At 56.4% G+C, this 14,601-nt stretch overlaps 1 protein-coding gene across 1 annotated transcript in view; it reads right to left on the bottom strand.

Moving 5' to 3' along the window:
- GLCE (glucuronic acid epimerase) overlaps positions 1-7,907 on the bottom strand; it is a 47,981-nt gene extending 40,074 nt beyond the window's left edge. The window contains 1 exon segment of the mRNA XM_050713010.1: positions 7,812-7,907. The gene's annotated coding sequence lies outside the window, so the exon portion shown is untranslated.
- Between the last annotated feature and the right edge of the window lie 6,694 nt (positions 7,908-14,601).

Genomic DNA, 14,601 nt, shown 5'->3' with positions numbered 1-14,601 from the left:
ATATATATATATATATTTTAAACACTGCAACATTTTATAAAGAAAGCTTGCATCTTACAGGAGAAGTGGAGAACAATAACAGACCCAAGACTCGCGACTCCCTGGCACGCAGGCAGAACTTGGTGCCAGCCCCACGTGTATTAAAACACCACGTATCGCCCCTCAGCGAGATAACCTCCTCCATTTACACTCATGGAAACCGAATGCAAGGCCGAAACCAGCAGGAGCAGCTTCAATTGTAGTTGCTTGGATAAAGTTAAGTTTCACTGGTCAGTATTTTTTCTTTCGAGCAAAACATTTTACCACAGGGTATTTACGACGGGTGCTCGTTTTAAAGCAGCAGTCCCAATGAGGATTAAGCTCACCTGTTAGAGCATACGCCTCCAAATAAATTCGGTGAGCTGTGCACCTGGGATTTCACCCCAAGTATTTTGTACTGTGTGTAAACCGCAAGCCCTATAACCCGTGTCAGAGAAAACGCAAATATTTACATGTATAAAAAAAACAGAGGGGGGGACTGATAGTACCATTTCTTTCCTTTACAAAGGTTTAACAACTGTTCTGTGGGATTTAAGGCAAGGCCAGAGTGCTTGGCTGAGAGTCCCTAAGGTCAAGATCCCTGGCGTTCTGCTCTGCCATCACAGAGCCATGCCCCAGCAAACACCAAGAGCAAAGAGGGTTGTTCCAGGGCTCGGACACCTGGGGCTTCCAGGCACTGCTCAGCCCAACGTCTGACCCCTGATACGATGCACACAGGGCAGGAGACGAAGCAATTAAGTGTCAGAGAAGTGCAGCACCACCTCGGGTCTTCTGAAAACCAGAAACAGCCTTCGGGAAGCTGCTGCTGCTGTGAGTGACCTGTAAGCTAACCCCAAATGCTGCTTTCAGCTTTCATTTTCCCAAGCCACCAATACCATAAAATAGAAAAAAAAAATGTCTTTAGGTAAGAGATTGAGAATTCTGTTTTTTAAAAGGTGAGAACCTGATAAATCTCACTCTTGCAAGAAAGCCAATTTTTGCAAACAGCTGAAAACATGTCACAATTCTGCATTACTGCACAGCCTTCAGAGTCGTGGCAGCACATTTGCATATCTATTACTCTATAAATTTTACAGCCCACGTATCCCAAGAACACTGCTGCTGAACACCGATGCCAAGAGCCGGCTTTCTAAGAAAACTCAGGGCTCTGCAGAACCCTTTGGCCACAAGATCGCGTTCGCTGCTGGTGTTTGATTCTCAGCTCCAAGCCCCACCTGCCTCAGAAGTCTCAGAGCAAACTCACCTCCTGTATCCGTAAGGCTTCCCTACGATATCAGTCACCAAATATTTACTTCTAGGCACAGTTCAAATACAAGTTTAAGAACCAGACGTGCCTTGTGGCCAACATGCCCCACGTCACACCACCAGGGATCCGTCCCCTCCTGCCCGGAGCTCTAACAGACCTCAGGCAGCACCGGGAAAGCACCGTGGGGGCACCTGCTGGAAACAGCCCACTGACCAGTGAAGAGAGCATCTGAATTCAACACAAAATCCTGCTTCTTCTCACCTCCCAGCCAGGCGTCGATCCCATTCCCACCACCAAATGTTCCAGCTCTGACACTCGAGGTTACACACGCGTGCGCGCAGGGCAATTTTTGCATAATTCAGCTCCCCCCGTCCCCAACGCGCTGCTGCTCTGCGTGCTGCGCAAAGGAGCCCGAGCCTCGCATTGTTTTCCGTAATTCGTCACTTCGCATGATAAAATATTAAAAATGCCTCTTTTAAAAGCCTAATTCTCAGCAGGCTTTAATATGAACATTCTCCGAGTGCGCTGTTCATGCTTAAAAACAGGCATTAAACAGCTGAAACGTTTGATGTTTGGAAACACAGCTACCCATCTGCCAAGGGTTTGGGAAGCATTACATACCAGGCAAGATTTTCTGTTCTAAACCTATTTAATGTTAAAGAAAAAAAAATAAAATCTCCAGACATGCAAAGCTTGGAGCTTAAAAATAATCCTTTCTACTTACTCCCAGATCTTCCCTGCAAAAGGCTTTGTTTACTGCGAAGCACCAGTTTGCTGCTGCTGGTATTGGGATCTCCCTCGCCTCCACGAAGTAATGGCGTTTATAAATTCATTTATAAGTTACCTGCAGTGCTTGGCAGTACCTGACCTGCTCTCCTTGGCCACCCAGGGCTCGCCGCGTGCCCTGCTGCGGGTTATGGTGCCCGTGGTCCAGCGGGGACGTGCAGAGAGGTGCTGGGCACGATCTGAAAGCCAAAAACTGTTGCAGGAGACAAGCGAGAGCAGCCCCAGGAGGCTTGGGGTGGGCTCCATCCATGGGGCAGCCCCAGCAGCATCCTCGGGGCTGGGGACATTAAGGGGTGTCCCGTATACCCGTACCACCGCCACACCATCCTCCTGGGGTCCCGGTCACGCCAGGCCACGGGGATCACCGCTTTGTAATCCTAAAACCAGCCTGAAGTTAGCACTAACATATGGCAGAGCACGACGGAGCTCTTCCTGCCACCCACCCAAAAGCGACGAGCTTCGCTGACAGGTTTTTTACAGTTTCACTTCCTTGGAAATTCAAATTTGTCTGGAAGAACACCGACTGCACGAAAAGCAGAGCAAGGAGCCACTAATACCGGGAGGAACTTGGCTGTCGGGGAGAGCAGGCACGGCTGCGACACCTAAGTTCTGGGGCTGGCGAGCAACCAAGATTTCGTCTAAATTCACCTTCTGTGTGGCAGCTCCACGGGGAAAAAAAAAAAAAAAAGAAGCACTCAAAACCCGTCACAGAAACAGGATGGAATCGAGGTGCACAGCTCTACTTAAAAATGGATTAAAAAACAAAACAAAACAAAAAAACAACCACACAAACGATGCTGTCTTCCCTCTTCTTCCACTGATGCCCCATCCTTCATCATCTTCACCTGCCGAAGCACCGCCCCTGTGGTGTGAAGCACAGGGCCTGTTTTGGGTCCTCAGGTACATGGAGAAATGGTATAGCAAAAGAAAAAAAAAAACAGAATTACATCTCCCTTTCTGCAGCAGAAGATGCTCCGAGTTCACTTGTTGACATTTCTCATTAGGAGACATCCGAAAGCCCCGCGAGGAGAGCAAAGCTTCTTAGGGTTTTTAAGGAAGCCTACATTAAACAGCAGGGATGGCAGGAGCCCATCCGTCCTTCGGCTCGAGATTCACACAACAGTTAACGCTTTTTTTTTTTTGCAAGAACTTAAAAAAAAAAAAATAAGGCAACATAACACGCAGCCTTCTGTACACAGCTTCATCCTCACGCACCTTTTAACGGGACAGCTTGAGCTCTGACTTCAAGCTGGTTTATTTGTCTACCTCCCAGAAACCAAAGCTGACGTTTTTAACAACGTATGCTAAAGATAATTTTTTTTTTTCTGCCTACCAAAAAGCAAAAATACAAATCAAACTGACAGAGGCAAAAAAACTAAAGACCCCTTGGACCCGATGATCTCTTGAGGTCCTTTCCAGCCCCCACAATTCTGTGATTCTTCCATTCAAACCACAAGCTAAAATCCTGGTTTAGCTAAATCCTGCTTTCAGACTGTTGATGTGAGAAATGCTTGTTCAGACATCTCTGAAGTCGTGAAACGCTCGGCAATTAAACACGTCCACGTCAGCTCATTCACCGTGCTCTGCCCGTGTCTGACAACCGGCTGCAAACGCTACGGAGAAATAGGAACGCCAAAAAGGTAAAAATCCAATACTGTGTGAAGGTTACGTGAAACAGCCCCGTTTCATCTTTAAAAAAAGGGGAAATCCCAGGAGAACTCAAAGCCTTACTGCAGACGGCAGCCGCGGGGCTGGGGGAGCCCGACCGGGAGCCTTCGGGTCTGCCCCGACAGGAGCCGGGCTCTGCAGCTGCGGGTGCCAGACCCTGACCTGGACATCACTCAAGGCTGTGACCTCGTTAGCGTGTTGTTAACGAAGCAGGGCTGAAGGTTGGCCTTCCGCTCGCCTGCTTCAATTGATGGAAACCATCTGACGGGGGGCTTCTGCTCGCGGCGCCCCGGGGTAGGATGCTTTCGGGACTCCTCTGAGGATCCCCACCCACCTGGGGGCAGGAGAAGAAGGAAAAGACCAAAACCACTTCTGTGGGAAAAGCACGCCCAGGAAAAACCTGGGAAATTGTTTCCCTTTGAACACGGAAACCGAAGAGGAACAAAGCTGCCTCTGCAGTCTCCTCTCACTCTTACCAAAGGTGAAGCTGCCCTTCGGTATCTCCAACATGATCGAGAAGTAGGGAAAACTCCTGATTTTTCACCTCCAAATGAGGCTCCGGCGGCTCCAAGAGATTCTGATAAATCCATTCTTTTGTTTTGAGGCTTTCTGGAATTTCCTGCGTACCTTAATGCAATTAAGGCGACAAAAAAAAAAACCACGCAACAGCCGCATTTCCTGCGCTGGAACGGTTCGGGGACTCTCCCACCAGATCTGCGTTTTCAGAAGGGCTTCTCACTGAAGCACACAAACAACTAAACTCACCCTGCAAGGGACAAAAAGGCTGCAATCCCCTGTGACAGCCTTCGTTTTTTCAAGGCACGAAGCAGGACAGAGAACACCAAGCCTGGGCAAAGCCTCCCCTTCAGGAGCCAAACCAGGCATTGCCCGTCCCAGCTCACACCACACGCGGGATGAAGAGCTCTCCTTTCGAGCCAGCCTCATTTTATCCTCACTTCAGCTCCCTTCTCACCTTGCTCTTCCGCAGGGCAGCCTGTCCCAGTGCCCGACCACCTCTGGGTGCAGAACCTTTCCCTAAAAACCCAGCCTCAGCCTCCCCTGTCCCAGCTCCGTGCCGTTCCCTCGGGTCCTGGCGCTGTCCCCGAGAGCAGAGCTCAGCGCCACAACCTGGTGATTTGATACTTTTACCGAGATTTGCCTTCAACTGCAGGCACATTTACAAGAAGAGCACGTGAAAAGCCACCTCTGGTGTCCAAAGTGTGGCTTCGGGCAACAGTAAACTCAGACCTGGGAGACATCACCAGATCAATTCATTGCGAGACCAGCAAGGTGTGCGTAAACAAGAATTTGTACCTTGGGCTCTACAAAGTGCCACCAGCCAACTGGTTCACGTGTCAGAGGACACCAGCCAACCTCTAACTCCAACGGTACAAGCAACGTAAGCAAGGAAAAAAAAAAAAGAAAAGGTGCCATACTTGAGATAAGACGCTAATTAAAAGCTCGTTTCCTTTGGACTCAGCAGCGAGCTTTCTTCAGCAGGATCTCATTACCATGCATTTTGTCTGCCGCCTCCAATGTCTCAGACTCGATATTTACCGTTTAAAACCCACCCAGGAAGCAATGCCTGGCCGTCCAGAGGACCTGGTTAAACATCAGCTCGACTGCCACCACGTGCTGCCAGCCACCGTGGTGCCAGGAGGCGAAGAAGGACCCGGACACGTGGCAGGCGCCTCGGGAATTCATCCGTCAACAGGTCTGAGAACTTCCCAAATCTTATTTGGGTGCACACGGGTTTTGGTGTTGGAGGAGAAAAAAAAATAATAATAATAAATCATGAGATCCTACCACTGTAAAAAGGGGAACATCTGCCGACATTTTGGGTCTGCAGCACGAGATGAAGCGATGAGTCAACTTGCTTTGGAAACCGGCAGAAATTAGACCTTGAAGTTCTGGCTGCTTAGGACATGAAAGGCGGTTCATTAAAACACAGCCAAGCAGCAAAGTAACCAGTTCAAGACACACCACGAGCAGCTGCCTTTTCATCTTCCGGCTCAATTAAGCGTTCAGAAAGAGAGCTACGTAGACCTAACTTTAGTGAAATCCAACTCATCATCATCATTATTATTATTATTTTTCAGGAGAGATCCTGAGAAGAGAGAAGAAAAACACCGAAGGCCAAAAACACCCCAAAGAGCAGGTCCACCTCTGAGCAAAGCGCTTTGACCATCACCTGCTGACGTGACGAGGGTACCACCAGCAACCACGGCTGCCCCGGTGGAATATTTATACTAAATGGGGAAAAATGGGTACATTTCTCCAAAGCAGCCGCCCCGGACCCCTTGTTTACCGCAGCACGTGCGCGAGCTGGTGCCTGGCTCACCTCTTGCTCCTCCTGCCTCAGCCGCGGCGTTACCGACGGGAGCGCTATTGTTAAGGAATCAGCCGGACAATGAAGGAGCTGAGGACGCTTGTCTTACAGAAAATTACTGTCAGACGCTGCCAGGCCCAGCTTTCCCTCTTTCCGGGCCAGCAGCCAGCCGCTAATCATCTCAGGGCCCTCCTAATTTCTAGCTGTGCAACACGCGGCGTGACACAAAGGGGGCGGCCTCCCCCAGGCGCTGCTTCAGGACGCTTCCAGTGATTAGGGGAAAAAATACAGAAATTGTTGGCAGCCCCAGCGCAGACACCGCCGTTGTTACCTGCTGGGAGGTTCGGGAACTCCCCCGCGCGCCCCCTGGAGAGATAAGCGCCGGTATTTCCCTTATCAGAGTTTTCCTCTGCTGTCAGAGCACCACGACCAAAGGCACCCCACCGGCTGGGGCGGCCAGGCCCGGTGAAGGTGGCACTGCAAACCGGCCCTGTGCATTTCGGATTCGTCCTTCTCACCTGACTTTCGTGTGTTTTTTTTTTTTTTTTTAAAGTTTAAATGCCCGCCACAAACACTGCTGGATTCTGACATCTGCGTTGCCGAGACTCCCCCGATGCACCTGAAAAGCAGGGGCACGGAGCAGCCGCGGGAGTTACGCCTCGTCTTGGATGGAGGGAAAGGCTTCCCTTTTCACTTTTTAACAGGTACAAAGGCTCCGACCAGGAGAGCCATCACCTATCGGCAAGCCCCGCACCTAAAGGAACAAGCCAGATGCTCGAGCTCCTACCAACAACACCACAACCAACACTTCCCGGTGTCTGAAGCCAGCAGGCACCGCGTGGATTAGCACGCGCACAGCAGAGATTTGCCTCTTGCCCTGCCCGGGAGGCTCCCAGCCGTTTGCCTTCGCAACGTTAAAACCGGGCTTAAAGGTGGAACAAATCGGCTAAAACCGCATCACAGCGGCGCTGCCCCACGTCCTCAGAACGGGCAGAGGCCAAACGGCCCCGGGACGCTCGGAGCTGTGTCTGTACGCATCCCAAGCACGCTCACTGGGGTTTTCGTGACCTCGCCTTACAACCAGGCGCCCCAAATCCCTTCCGTTAGGGGGGGGGGAATCGCTCAGAACCTCGGGTGCGAGGCCTGCGGGGGCCACGTGGGCGCCGTGTGTCCGAAGGCAGCGCGGGGCAGGTGGTGCTGGCGCAGGGGGTCCTTGTCACCCGGGTGCTGCCCTGCACCGGGGGCAGCTGGGGGGCTCAGGACCCCGGGGGCTCAGGACCCCGGGACCCCGGGGGCTCAGGACCCCGGGGGCTCAGGACCACGGTGCCGCCACCCCCCGGGCACGAACGTCTCCCATTGCCCCCAACCCCCCGGTACAACCCGCGGTGCCCCGGTGCTCCCCCCGTGCCCAGGGCCCCTCCGACCCCTTCCCACCGGGCGCACCGGCCCCGCTCCCTCTCCCCGTCCCCCCCCCCCCCCCCCCCCCCCGCGGCTCTACCGGCGGCTCCCTCCCGAGGGCAGCCCCAGCCCCGCCAGCTCCGGGCCAGCCCCGGGCCACCCCCCCCCGGCGGCTCCTCTCGCCCCGCCGGTGCTCAGCGACCTCCGGCAGGCGGCTCCCGAGCCTGCGCTGACCCCGCGGAGCCGCCCCGGTAGCGGCCCCGGTAGCGGCCCCGGTGCCCGCCCGGTGCCCGCCAGCCCCCCCCCCGGTGCCCTCCCGGTCCCGGCCCCGGTCCCGGTCCCTACCTGCGGGCGCGGGCCCTGCCGGCGGGCGGAACCCCAGCGCCGGGGCAGGCGGGGCCGCACGGAGGGATCAGCGCCGCGCCCCGCCCCCGCGCAGCCAATCGGAGGGCAGAGGGCGGGGCGCTGAGAGCCCGCCGGCCAATAGGAGCGCGCGGCCCTTCCGGTCGCGGCGCGGCGCGGCGCTACCTGCGCCGGGGCGGGGAGGGGGGGAGCGGCCCCGCCCACGCTTCCCGCGAGAGCGGCGGGAGGGGGCGGGGCTTGCCGCCGGCCAATGGGGGAGCGCGGCGGGGGAAAGGGGAGGGGGGCGGGGTTTGGCGGGAGAAGGGCGCTGCGCATTGGCTGCGCGCGGCCACGCCCCCCGCCCCGCAGCGCGCACGTGGCGGCGCGGGCGCGGGAGAATGAGGGGCGGGGCGGGGTTAACCCCTGCGCTGCCGGGCCGGGGGCGGCGCGCCCCGGGAGGGAGCCGGGGGGGACACGGAGGGGTTTGGGGGGGGGGGGCGGGGGGGTCCGTGCCCTGCCTCGGCCCGGGGAGGGGGGCGAGGCTCCGGGCTCAGCTCTGCGGGCTGAGCACACGCACCCCGCCCCCCCCAGCGTGCCCACAGCCCCGTCGGACGGCATTTTGCTCGATTTTGGCCTTTTTTTTTTCTTTCTTTTTTTTTTTTAATTTTTATTAAAGTGACGTGCGCGGATTTTGAGCGGTCTGCGAGGCAGGTGCCGGCGGAGGGGGTGCTGGCGGAGACCCCGGTGCCGCGGGGGTCTCCCACCCCTACCTGGCCGGGTAGCCCTCGGCACGGTGCCGCCGCCTGCAGAGCTGCGAACTCGGCCTTTTGCAGCTCGTCTCTCATTTTCTCGTTCTCCCCGCTGCTTCTGTACCACGGGGCCTGGATGTTACCCGGCTGCACCCACTGTGCCAGAACGCTGAGTTCCCCGCCGGCTCCTCTCGGCTGCTGTCAGCAGCCCCTGGGAGTTTGTTCTGCTTTGCGCAGCCTCGCGCGGCCGTCCAGGGGCTGGACCCTGCCCCGGCCCCTGCTGTGACCTCTTGGCCAAGGCTGCGCCGTGCAAAACCCTCGTTGCGTGCTGCTGACTTCCCTCCGAGCACAACCACGGGCTCCAAATCAACCAGCACCGGGGCTGTGATGTCCTGGGGCAGGACCTAGGACTGGTGGCACTGGGCGTGCTGGCAGCGCGGGGCCGCGCGTTGGGACCGACCCCACCAGCCCAGCTCCTGCACGGTCCCGTAGGGCCCTGCAATCATAGAGGTTAGTGAAACCGGCTGGAAACGGTGCCTTGCCCTTCCACTGGTTTCACATTAACCGGGTAAATTAACCCGGCAAGCGTCCTAATGAGAGCACCATCCTCGTTACTCAGACCCGGGAAGGTATTTGCAGTAGGTGCGAGCTCAGCGCTGCCACGAGACCTTCCCTGCCTTACCCTGCGGTTGCAAAGCACATCCCTTGGGCCTTGCCTTCTGTAGCACAAACACAACCCCAGCAGCACGGCACCGCACGCATCCCCCCCGCTTCTGGACCAAGCACCGGGGCTGGGGTGCCCGTGCATCGCTCCGAACCTCACCAGCAGCACGTAAGCAAGCAAAAATGGCTAGGAAAAAGTGCAGGACGGGGTGCTGAGCTCCTGCTGCACTGCATGTTTATGGGAACCCCGCAAATGCTGTGATGCTGGCGGCTGTGCGAGGCAGGAACCCCCCCCGCCAGGACTGGCCCAAAAATTGTCTCCATGGCGACACGAACACCTCCTTCAGCTGCGTTATTCATTAGCCTTGTTTGTCACACGCTGGGAAAACAAAACCGCAGGGCGGGACACGGCGAGATGCTCGGATAATGGCAGGTTATTGCTTTTCCCCCCTCTCCTCTCCGCGCGCGCGGAGGGCTCGCAGCACCCGTGCCAGGGCAGCCTGGCGCTGCCACAGATTTCCCATCGCAAACGAGTCCGGATCTCGCCGCGGCTTTCACCCCGGACACGTCGTTATATGGAGCCGCTTTCGCGGAAGAAGCCCCTGCGGTGCTGCCCAGGCGGTGTCGTTACGCGGGAAGGCCGGAGGGCCCTTCACCGAGCGGCAGCAGCGAGGGGCCGTGGAGCGGAGCAGCCCCTTGCTGCCAGGGACCCGCACACAGAGCCCCACAGGAGGGTTTTGAGCCTGGTGCAGGTGCTCGCCCTCTGAAGGAGATGCTCGTCCTTCGAAGAAACGCCACTTTTGGGGTCCTTGCACCCATGGGGGGGGACGGGGGGGGCTCTGCTTGGGGCAGGGCAGTGCAAGGAGGGAGCGCGGCGAGGCACCACGCCGGCCCCCTGAGCTTTCCCTGTGTGCCAGGGGGTGATTTGGGTTGGAAACGCGTGGTTTTCACTCTCCCGTTCTTCCAGGAACTGCTCTTGATTGTTTAAGGGCTGCGTTGGCAGCCCACCTAGCAGTAAACAGCGTCCTCAAAGCGCGTTGCAAAGAGATACCAGGGATGCTCTTGTTCCGATACCAGATAAAGGATTTAGGCGGAGGCCCCACAGCGTGATGCACTTAAATAGAGCTTAAAAGATGTGGTCCTGATGCCAGTGCAAAAATTTACATTGCAATTATCATCTGGTTCCAGATTCGCTGCCGCGCTCCGCCCGCGAAATCCTTTATTTCAGACAGCCCAACGCCAGGCCCCGTTGTTCCCCGCTCAGCCTCCCCCCCCGGCCCGGGCCCTAAGCCGATGATTCATGTATTAATATGTGGTTATTAGATGACTCCTCTACCTCCACGGCCGCTATCTGTCTTTGGCGATGGAGGAAGGAAATGAATTCTTAAAACCTCAGGAACAAATGGTACGCGCGCGGAGATCAATCCTGCTCCCGCTGACGTCAGTGGAAAAATTTCCGTCGGCTCCAACGGGGGCGGAACGAGGCGAATGCCGCAGGTACGCGCCTGACTTACAGCCGTGCAAAAATCCATAGGGGCCGAAGGGGGAAAGTTGTGCCTGTTAAAAATAACTCGAGGGGATCAAGCGACTGTCAGCGCTGTTTCTCTTCCGGGGGGAAGAACGGGCGCTGGGCTCGGTCCTGGTGCTCTCCGGGGAGCCGCAGCCCGTCCCTCCTCATCCTCCTCGCCGCGCGGTGCAGGACGCCCCGTGCCCCCTGCCTTTGCTACGGGGGCAGTGAATGCTTATAACGAGCCTGTGAGGAGTTATTACCCCTTAATTAACTCGTTCGGTGCAAACCTGTAACCTCCCCCGGCCCCCCAAGCTGCGCCGCAGAGGACAGCGTTTGGGTTTGGGGGTTTTGGGGTGTGGGCAGAAGGGAAGGGGAAGAAGCATCGTCACCGCTGCGCACGGGAGATCATTATTGGCGTCCCTGATAGCAAGGGACAGTCCTAAGTCCCAGCGACAGCAGGTGTCGTGAAGAAGAGAATAACTTGGTTTAATATAAATAAAGAAATAATAAAATAAGAACAAGAAAAAAAGAAGAACTTGGTTTAATTCTGAGCAAGGACACACAGGCCAGGCTGGGACAGGCACACACATGCCAGGGTCTCACCCTGCCACGCTGCCCATCAAGGGCAAAACTGGTTTTGCATCAGCAGTAGGGGAAGGTGGGAGCAAGAAAAACTCCAGATGTCCTCATCTTAGCGCAGTGCTGAGGGGCAGATTGCTGAGGGCTCGCTGCAGCTCGCTTCCAGCCGGCTGTGGGGCTGGAAACGGCAAGAGACAGCACGAAAAAGAAATGTTCCAACACCCCCGGAGCCACCACCAAAAGAAACAACACCAAAACCACCACCAGCACCACCACTACTACCACCAAAGCCACAGCCACCAGAACGGTTTCGAGCGCCGTCGTCCCGCATGTGGGCCCAGAAGTCACCACCAGCCCCGGTTTCCCTAATTGGAAGCCACCAGCTAACGAGATGTCAGCCGAGCAAAATATTAGGAGCCGCATAATAATTATATCAATGAAATCAACAACAATTTAGCAGCAAAGGTTAATTACATTTATATAAAAATCTGATAGACAAAATGATGCTCAAACAGTTGGGCAGACTAATTGAAAGCTAATGTTGCTCCTAAATTGAATTTCAAATGAATTTTACATCCATAGTTCATTTTGCTAATTTCATTCCCTGTATCCTGTAATTTGTTGGCAGTGATTGATTACTTAAGTGAATAATATCTATGTACCAGGGCCACTTAGTGATGGAATATGCCCAATGTGATCACACTGTTAATAAACACGGTTCCTTTAAGGTTTCCCTCCCTGGGTTTCGAGGAGCGGGGGCACGGCCCTGGCAGCGAAGGGCTTTTGGTGGCCGCCAGCTCCTGCTGTGGTTCCTTTACCAACAGGTTGTGCTGACAGCGGCTGCCTGCTGATGTACCACAACACTTCATCCCCTCCCAAAATCCCATTTTTATCCCTCAAAGTGCAAGGATTCGTACTGGAGGTTTGGCACCAGAAGTTCTCCGTGCCATCCCCGAGCCACGGTCTCCCCACGAGGAGCTGGGGTGCAAAATCCCCAGGCAAATAAATGCAAACGGCCACGGGGGATTGGAGACGCAGCCCTAATCCTTCCTCCCCATGGGTTTTTGCCCCCAAATCCTGGTGCCCACCCCGACCCCACGTCCTCCAGGCTCCGAAGGGGCAGCCCAGACGCGAGGAGCGCTGCTGCCGCGTCCCGGCGCCTTTGAAGCATCCACTGCTGCAAGACGAATGCAATTACATCTTAATAAAATTTTAATACGGGGAATTATGCTCTTTGCATCCAACCAACAATTAGCTGTTGCTATGCTACCGCCAGAGTGTAATCACAATAATGAAGGCAGCCAGGGGAAGGCATTAATCAGGCAGCGTGTGATTAGCTAACCTCACGCCCTGCCTCCCCAGCTCCCGATCCGGAGCCTCCTGTTGCTTTAACACGAAAAACAGCCACAAAACAAAGCAGACCCCAGGCTCAGAGCAGCTCCGGGCTCAGCATTTCTGCAGCATCGCTGGCGTTGGGAACCATCCCAAAGCCGGGATGGTTTGGCCAAGGAGCCGGAGCCACCTGCACCCATCGCACAGGGCCCTTTCTCCAGCTCTGCCCCCGCCTCGGAGCAGCGGCAGCGCCAAGGCACGGCGGCAGCAGCGCTCAGCATTTGGGGTGGCAGCCGCCCCCCCTCCCCGCCTCGCACATCTTTTAATCATTTCTCCCTCAGCTCCAAAGGAAACATCTGATGAGCCGGAGACGCGGGGAAAATGGCAGCTGGCAGAGCTCCTGTGGATGGAGGGGAAGGAATTCATTAATTTTTCATCGCCGGGGCTGGGACGGGAGCAGCTCAGCAGGCATCGTGTCAGCAGTGACCTTGATGCTGCCTCCAGCCCCCTCCGAGAGCGCATCCCCACCATCTGCTCGGCGTCCCCCCTGCCAGCCTGATTTTCGGGGTGCACGTCGCCCCAAAGCACGCTGCCAGCTCCGTCGCGCAGCCCCCAGGTTCCCTGCGACGAGCCCCATGCACAACCGCAAAAGGCCTGCAGGAAGGCTGCCAGCCGCAGAGCGCGCGCGCCAGCCGGCTTTGCACCCGCGGGGGTTTCTGTGCATTTTGCGTCGTGCCCCCGAGATCTGCTCGGGGCGCCCTGGGTGTCCCCGTCTTCAACGAGAGCTGAACTTGCTTTTTGTGAGCTGCTTCGAGCACCGGCGTGCTTGAGCGCTGCGCTTTAGTGCCCTGCCATTCAGCGGGGATGGGGAAGGAAAATGGTTACCAGCACACGCGTAATGATTCATTCTGTTTATAATTGCTTCGATACATCGGGAGAGCGGGGAGATGTAATTAACTCTTCTTTATGATTGAGATGAGTATGTTTTCCGTAGCCACGTGACGCTGCCACGTACAGCCACGTTTTTCTGGTTTTTTTTTGTTTTTTTTTTTTTCCTGGCATCTTTGGAAACGCCTGCGTGGAAGCGGAGCTGCGTGCACATGAATGGACTCAATCGGGGAGACGAGCTGAAAGGCATCCCTGAAAGACCCCAGCTCCCTCTGCAGAGGGTTGTTTTTCCCTCGCCAGCCCCAGGAGGCTGCAGCTGCCCTAATTTTCCCTTGGACGTTGGGAGCAGGAGCTGACATCACCCCCTGCTGACGCAGCCCCCTCGGCGAGGCGCGGGGCCATCGGGGTGCTGCCGAAACGCGCCCCAGCCCGCGCCAAGGCACAGGCAGAGCCCCCGGGCTTGGGGTCACACCCAGGCTCTGTTTCACAGCACGGACCACCAGCAAAGTCCCTAATTATGGTAAAAGTGCAGAAAAAGCAGCGCTTGCTCACCGCACTGATGTGCTTGGAGTTAAGCCCACGGTCCCAAAGCAGATCCCGGGGGATGCCACGCTACCCCAGCGCATCCCCAGGACTGCAGGGCACGTAACGGGGGCACAGCACTGGAAATGCGGCTGGGGAAGCGCTGCTGGGGGCAGTGGGGCTTTGGTTTCCCCTGCCATGGCTGGGGAGAGAGCGGGGAGAGGTGGGTGGCAAAAACCTCGCCGAGGAGGCAGCCTGCAGAGCGAGCCGGGGCTGCGCAGCGCGGTGCCAGAGGGGCGCCGCGGGCTGGGGAGGGAAGGGGCCTCCTTCCCCGAGCTGGCACCAGCAGGAGAGCTCATTACATTTCCATCCCACTGCTAATCAGGGAGGCAAGAAACCTGCATTAGCCGAGGTTAAGAAAAATTGACTCTTGACTTGGGGATCGTCACCTCGCGCTGCGCTTTCGCAGGGCGCCGAGAGCTCTCCGCTGCCTGCATCCATCACGCGCCAGCGCTGGCTGTAACCCAACGGGGATCGTTAGCCAGCCCAT

Source organism: Cygnus atratus, chromosome 11 (genome assembly GCF_013377495.2).
Source record: "Cygnus atratus isolate AKBS03 ecotype Queensland, Australia chromosome 11, CAtr_DNAZoo_HiC_assembly, whole genome shotgun sequence".
NCBI lineage: Eukaryota > Metazoa > Chordata > Aves > Anseriformes > Anatidae > Cygnus > Cygnus atratus.
This window is presented reverse-complemented; position numbering and strand designations above follow the sequence as displayed.